Raw genomic sequence first — 8,437 nt, forward strand, 5'->3', positions numbered from 1 at the left:
GGTGAGAGAGACTACAATTCAATCAACACTGATAACCAGCTGGCTGGCTAAGACTTCTAGAACTGTGTAAATTAACATGCGAATTCATCCATAAAACCACATTTAATGCGTATATAAAAAGAATAGGTAAATGAGTCTCATTTAAACATTATGCTCTCTTGCCTATAGAAAAACACTGTCTTGACTACATTAACCTACACTGTACACTATTAGGTTATTTCTGCCTGTAATACAGCCATTTTGTGGGGGGAAACTAATTCTGATTGGCTGGGCCTGGCTAACAAATAGGTGGTCCTATGCCCTCCCAGGCCTACTATTGTCTGCACTCCTGCCCAGTCATGTGAAATCCATAGATTCGGGCCTAATTCATGTATTTACTGATATGAACTGTAACCCAGTAAAACCTTTGAAATTGTTGCATGACGCATTTATATTTTTGTTCAGTATAAATACTATTTTGACCTGGTTAGGGCCTTGAGTTTACACAATCAAATGAGGTCAGAGGTCAGTTTCCCATGTCCAATGCCATCCCTTTTGGTACCTTGTAGAGTCCATGCCCCGAAGACTTTAAGCTGTTCTGAGGGCAAAAGGGTCTGTAACTCAATACTAAGGAAGGTTCCTAATGTTTTGTACACTCAGTGTCTATGCCATATCTTCCAGGTAGCAGTGGCTCTGGGCTGGTAAAAATGCCATCTATACTTCATGTTCACACACCAGTTGGAGGAGAGGACACACCAGTTGGAGGAGAGGACACACCAGATGGATCCATTGCTCATCACGACGTCCACTAGCTGTTGGAGAGGAGAAGGCGGACGGAGGCCGCAGCCAACATGCCTGGAGTTGTGTAACAGGCTTCAGTGCCACATGGAAAATGTACACGTTTTCTTTTCTGTCCCATATCGGCCATGTACTGCAGCTTCAAATAGATTCCGTAATTGATATGCTCAAATGTAATGGATTTATTCACAATCTGAAGTTCAACTGTAAAAAAAAAAAAAAAAAAGTCTAATTTACTTTTGGGGTTATTTTCATGGCAGATTGTCATTGTTCATATCACACATATGTAGAGCACTGGAAGTAAAGTGCATGAAATGACATCAACTTCATCTTTAAGTATAGGAGAAAGAGAATCCTAAGTACAACTGGTCAACAATGAATACTAGCTTATCGCATAAACTCAGTTGTCAAACAATCTCCTATAACGAACACAGCCATCCCTCAGCTACTCAAATCCTCCCCATATTACCCACCTGTTACAAAGACAAATCCAGAGAGGAAAGTAGCTGTAAAAATGATCCGGCTGTGATACAAGGTTAGCCCTACTACCTCTCTCACTTTTCCTGTGTTATAACAAAGTGCCTATTTCATTCCCTGCCATTCATTCTCAGCATTACTTCACATTACAGGTCAACGTTATGGTGCTTAATTATGTGCCGGCTGCTTGGCTCTCCTAATAACCTGTCATTGAGGGGAATTAGAATGTCACACCATATTGTTGAGCCCTAATGGTGGACGGCAGATCCACTGATGAGCGGTTTTGGAACAATTACAGCAGATATTCAAATCACAGGTGGGGTGTGGAGAGACCCACCACACACTGGAATATACATACATACATTGAAGCATGGACATACACACACCCTTGAAGTATCTTGACCCCATAATCCAGCACTCTTGACACTGATAAAACAGACACCTCCCTCCTTCGCCTGCTAAAGAGTTGTAACTGCAGCCTGAACACTTGTATTATCCTCCTAATCCAGATATCCACCATGTCATCAGGCCAACAGGATTATGCATATCATGAATTATTTTGACACTGGGACCTTTTCATTTTCGACGGCAACATTTCATCCCACCAATCAGTGCCTGGAGTGGTTGTCGCCGGGCGGACGTGGCGGTGTCAGAGGACGAGGCTCCCCTGGCTGCTCCAAATCATCCGAGGGTCATAATGAACTACGGCCACAATTATGAGCTACAGCCTCTCGCTCTCACTTGGTGTGTGTGTGTGTGTGTGTGTGTGGCATGCATCTCATCAGGACCATTTCACAGGGAGCGAAGGAGGACTACTTACACACAGGCAGTAGATATATACGCAATCATAATAATAATAATACCCACAATACATCATCCATAGGCGGAGGGTGGGGCCCACACAGCATTCTAAATAACAAGGGTACATAGTGATAGTCTTCTTCTCTGTGCCTTTTTCTGGCCGACAAGTACACTTATTTATGCACTCCAGTGTTGCCCATCCTGGCTGAACTAAAAGTGTCATGACTCCATTGATCCTGGAGTAAGTGTAAAGATTAGCATTGAATGTTGAGCATGATAATGACATCAATGGCCTCTCTCAGTGCTCTGCTCCTCCGGTGTCTTTCCACTCTTTATCCCCCATAGAGACTGAACCCTGCATGAGAAAATTGGATCTCCAACCCAGTCTGCCTGTGACCTTCCCTCATCCAGCCCCCCCACCCCCATCTAAAGAGAGGCATTACATCTCGTTATACAACAACACGCCGCTCGCTCAGTGCTTAAGGGCCCTCAGCCCGAGAGTTATGGTGCCTCTGTAACGCTGATTGCTACACTCACACATCCTGAAAAGTGATTTGACATAAATGACAGGAGCCACATCATTTCACGCCGTGCCCAGCGCAGGAGGATTTACAGCTGATCTCATTGACTGGATGCTGAACCTGGAATCATATCGTCAAAGCGGCTCCGCAGATACACCGTTCTTCCCTATCCATCTTCTCACACTCAGGCCCTCATCCCCGGCAAGCAGATTAAAAATGCATATAGCGCTGCTCCTAGTGATATGGACCACACGTATGCACCAATATGCAAGAGGGGGGCTGATATCGCAGACGAACAAGGAGTGTTTAGGAGAAGAGCTGGTGCCGTTTGATCAGACAAGATGTGGGTGGAAGTGGAATCTTATTTGAAATATCCCAGAAATTAAAACCTTTTTGTGAAATGAATTCTCAAAATAAGATAAGCTGCTAGTTCTCTCCACTATTCCAGAAACCCAGCAAACACAGTTCTAGATCTGCAGGGAGGTGTAGCTGGCTCTGTTACTTCTCTCCCTGGCAAATAGTTGCTTTCTTCAGAATGTGTGGGTGTATCCGTAGGAGTTTGTGAGTGAATATTGGAAGAATATTTGGAGAATTTATGAGACTTGTTAAAAGAAAAACCCTGGTAGAAAATAATATATTTGGTGTTCCTCAATGCTGCATTGCCTACAACCAGAGGACAGGTATTTATAAATGATAATTATGAAACCATCTAAATCAAGTTTGAACGTGTAGGCTACCCTGTTCAATTACTACTTCGCTCTGCTTACCTTTTACTTTTATTGGGGGACACGATACATCCCAAATCTACAATACATCCCAGATCTTTTAATAGAATCATGGGCCTGATTTCAGAGAACTGCTCTAGAACTCTCTATTGCTAAAACAGTTGATAGTCTTAAATCAGACTGAAACTATGTTTTTAGGCAACTATTCTGTTAATGTAGAAACACAGTTGTCAGTATGTTTGTCCATGTCCTCTCCGTTGACATGAGATTGAACGGTGAATTTTGAGTCATTTTTCCCATTTGTTGGTCACAATTTGTCATTTCCATTTTTTCTCAGCCAAGACTCCCTCTAGTGGAGAGCACATCACATTACCCTGAAAACTGGAAAACTGAAAACCAGACAGTATTCTATACAGGGTAGCTTCATCAGAATAGATTATAGGTGGGGCCATGATAGGTGGGTTCATAATAACAGGAACTTAGTTTAAGGTCAAATGATGTACCAGTATGTATAATAAATAACAGAAAATCAATATATTACATTATTGCAATGTTTTACTGAAAGCATTGCATGACCTCAATGAACTCTTGATCCTTCCCTCACTGATCCTTCTGTGTTCAGGACTGTTCACCTCATATAAAGTTGGGTGAAATTAAGGCCAGATCCTTCCACGTTGATCTGTATGAAAATCAACAGGGAAATACCCAGTCTCCTCTCCAGCCAGTCCACATACATCCAGCTGATAGCTGTGAGATTCACTAACTACACCTCTCTACTTGCCTGACAAAGCCCTCTGGCACATGGTGAACAGAGGAGCACAGCCACCCGGAGATGTGCACCAGCAGTACTGCCTCGGGGGGTGGGTGTACTGGCTAGGCTGGAGAGGTGAACTGGCTAAGTTGGGGAGCAGCAGGGGGAGGTGGACTGGCTAGGCTGGGGAGCAGCAGGGGGAGGTGGACTGGCTAGGCTGGGGAGCAGCAGGGGGAGGTGGACTGGCTAGACTGGGGAGCAGCAGGGGGAGGTGGACTGGCAAGGCTGGGGAGCAGCAGGGGAGGTGGACTGGCTAGGCTGGGGAGCAGCAGGGGAGGTGGACTGGCAAGGCTGGGGAGCAGCAGGGGAGGTGGACTGGCTAGGCTGGGGAGCAGCAGGGGAGGTGGACTGGCTAGGCTGGGGAGCAGCAGGGGAGGTGGACTGTCTAGGCTGGGGAGCAGCAGGGGAGGTGGACTGGCAAGGCTGGGGGAGCAGCAGGGGAGGTGGACTGGCTAGGCTAGGGGAGCAGCAGGGGGAGGTGGACTGGCTAGGCTGGGGAGCAGCAGGGGAGGTGGACTGGCTAGGCTGGGGAGCAGCAGGGGAGGTGGACTGGCTAGGCTGGGGAGCAGCAGGGGAGGTGGACTGGCTAGGCTAGGGGAGCAGCAGGGGGAGGTGGACTGGCTAGGCTAGGGGAGCAGCAGGGGAGGTGGACTGGCTAGGCTAGGGGAGCAGCAGGGGGAGGTGGACTGGCTAGGCTAGGCTAGGGGAGCAGCAGGGGAGGTGGACTGGCTAGGCTGGGGAGCAGCAGGGGAGGTGGACTGGCAAGGCTGGGGGAGCAGCAGGGGAGGTGGACTGGCAAGGCTGGGGGAGCAGCAGGGGGAGGTGGAGTGGCTAGGCTAGGGGAGCAGCAGGGGAGGTGAACTGGCTAGGCTAGAGAGGTGAACTGGCTAAGTTGGGGGCAGCAGGGGGAGGTGGACTGGCTAGGCTTGGGGAGCAGCAGGGGAGGTGGACTGGCTAGGCTGGAGAGGTGAACTGGCTAGGTTGAGGAGCAGCAGGGGAGGTGGACTGGCTAAGTTGGGGAGCAGCAGGGGGAGGTGGACTGGCTAGGCTGGAGAGGTGAACTGGCTAAGTTGGGGAGCAGCAGGGGAGGTGAACTGGCTAGGTTGGGGGAGCAGCAGTGGGAGAAGGACTGGCTAGGTTGGGGGAGCAGCAGGGGGGTGGACTGGCTAGGCTGGGGGAGCAGCGGGGGGGTGGACTGGCTAGGCTGGGGAGCAGCAGGGGGAGGTGGACCAGGCTGGGTAGATGGACCTGGCTGGGGGAACAGCAGGGGGAGGTGGACCAGGCTGCGGTAACAGCAGGGGGAGGAGGACCAGGCTGCGGTAACAACAGGGGGAGGTGGATCAGGCTGCGGTAACAGCGGGGGAGGTGGACCAGGCTGCGGTAACAGCAGGGGGATGTCCTATGGCAGTACATTTCTGCACTTGCAAGGAAAACAGATTTGATCATATCTCCTTTCTCTCGGCTACCCTCAGCATTTTGATCTGGAAACACTAGCAGGTTTACAGCTACTATGGCCATGGTAGAGGACTGCATGCCAAGGCCAAAGTATTCCCTTCCAATGAGGATCGTCATCACAGCACACACTCTGCTGACATCAAATTAAATTGTATTAGTCAATGCGACGATTACGATGAAATGCTTACTTACGAGCTCCTAACCAACAATGCAGTTAAAAATATATATATACTGCATCACAACCCACACTCGGCTGACATCACAACACACTACTGACAACAACATTCTGCTGACATCACAACACACTTCTGACAACAACATTCTGCTGACATCACAACACACTTCTGACAACAACATTCTGCTGACAACACAACACACTACCGACAACAACATTCTGCTGACATCACAACACACTACCGACAACAACATTCTGCTGACATCACAACACACTACCGACAACAACATTCTGCTGACATCACAACACACTACCGACAACAACATTCTGCTGACATCACAACACACTACCGACAACAACATTCTGCTGACATCACAACACACTACCGACAACAACATTCTGCTGACATCACAACACACTACCGACAACAACATTCTGCTGACATCACAACACACTACCGACAACAACATTCTGCTGACATCACAACACACTACCGACAACAACATTCTGCTGACATCACAACACACTACTGACAACAACATTCTGCTGACATCACAACACACTACTGACAACAACATTCTGCTGACAACAACATTCTGCTGACATCACAACACACTACCGACAACAACATTCTGCTGACATCACAACACACTACCGACAACAACATTCTGCTGACATCACAACACACTACCGACAACAACATTCTGCTGACATCACAACACACGACTGACAACAACATTCTGCTGACATCACAACACACTACTGACAACAACATTCTGCTGACATCACAACACACTACCGACAACAACATTCTGCTGACATCACAACACACTACCGACAAAAACATTCTGCTGACATCACAACACACTACTGACAACAACATTCTGCTGACATCACAACACACTACTGACAACAACATTCTGCTGACATCACAACACACTACTGACAACAACATTCTGCTGACAACAACATTCTGCTGACATCACAACACACTTCTGACAACAACACTCGGCTGACATCACAACACACGACTGACAACAACATTCTGCTGACAACAACATTCTGCTGACAACAACATTCTGCTGACAACAACATTCTGCTGACATCACAACACACTTCTGACAACAACACTCGGCTGACATCACAACACATGACTGACAACAACACTCGGCTGACATCACAACACACGACTGACAACAACATTCTGCTGACAACAACATTCTGCTGACATCACAACACACTACTGACAACAACATTCTGCTGACATCACAACACACTACCGACAACAACATTCTGCTGACATCACAACACACTACCGACAACAACATTCTGCTGACATCACAACACACTACCGACAACAACATTCTGCTGACATCACAACACACTACCGACAACAACATTCTGCTGACATCACAACACACTACCGACAACAACATTCTGCTGACATCACAACACACTACTGACAACAACATTCTGCTGACATCACAACACACTACTGACAACAACATTCTGCTGACATCACAACACACTACTGACAACAACATTCTGCTGACAACAACATTCTGGTGACATCACAACACACTTCTGACAACAACACTCGGCTGACATCACAACACACGACTGACAACAACATTCTGCTGACAACAACATTCTGCTGACATCACAACACACTTCTGACAACAACACTCGGCTGACATCACAACACATGACTGACAACATTCTGCTGACATCACAACACACTACTGACAACAACATTCTGCTGACAACAACATTCTGCTGACATCACAACACACTTCTGACAACAACACTCGGCTGACATCACAACACACGACTGACAACAACATTCTGCTGACATCACAACACACTTCTGACAACAACATTCGGCTGACATCACAACACACTTCTGACAACAACATTCTGCTGACATCACAACACACTTCTGACAACAACATTCTGCTGACATCACAACACACTTCTGACAACAACATTCTGCTGACATCACAACACACTTCTGACAACAACATTCTGCTGACATCACAACACACTTCTGACAACAACATTCTGCTGACATCACAACACACTACTGACAACAACATTCTGCTGACATCACAACACACTACCGACAACAACATTCTGCTGACATCACAACACACTACTGACAACAACATTCTGCTGACATCACAACACACTACTGACAACAACATTCTGCTGACATCACAACACACTACTGACAACAACATTCTGCTGACAACAACATTCTGCTGACATCACAACACACTTCTGACAACAACACTCGGCTGACATCACAACACACGACTGACAACAACATTCTGCTGACAACAACATTCTGCTGACATCACAACACACTTCTGACAACAACACTCGGCTGACATCACAACACACGACTGACAACAACATTCTGCTGACATCACAACACACTACTGACAACAACATTCTGCTGACAACAACATTCTGCTGACATCACAACACACTTCTGACAACAACACTCGGCTGACATCACAACACACGACTGACAACAACATTCTGCTGACATCACAACACACTTCTGACAACAACATTCTGCTGACATCACAACACACTTCTGACAACAACATTCTGCTGACATCACAACACACTTCTGACAACAACATTCTGCTGACATCACAACACACTACTGACAACAACATTCTGCTGA

The sequence above is a fragment of the Oncorhynchus nerka genome, linkage group LG6 (assembly GCF_034236695.1).
Source record: "Oncorhynchus nerka isolate Pitt River linkage group LG6, Oner_Uvic_2.0, whole genome shotgun sequence".
Lineage (NCBI taxonomy): Eukaryota > Metazoa > Chordata > Actinopteri > Salmoniformes > Salmonidae > Oncorhynchus > Oncorhynchus nerka.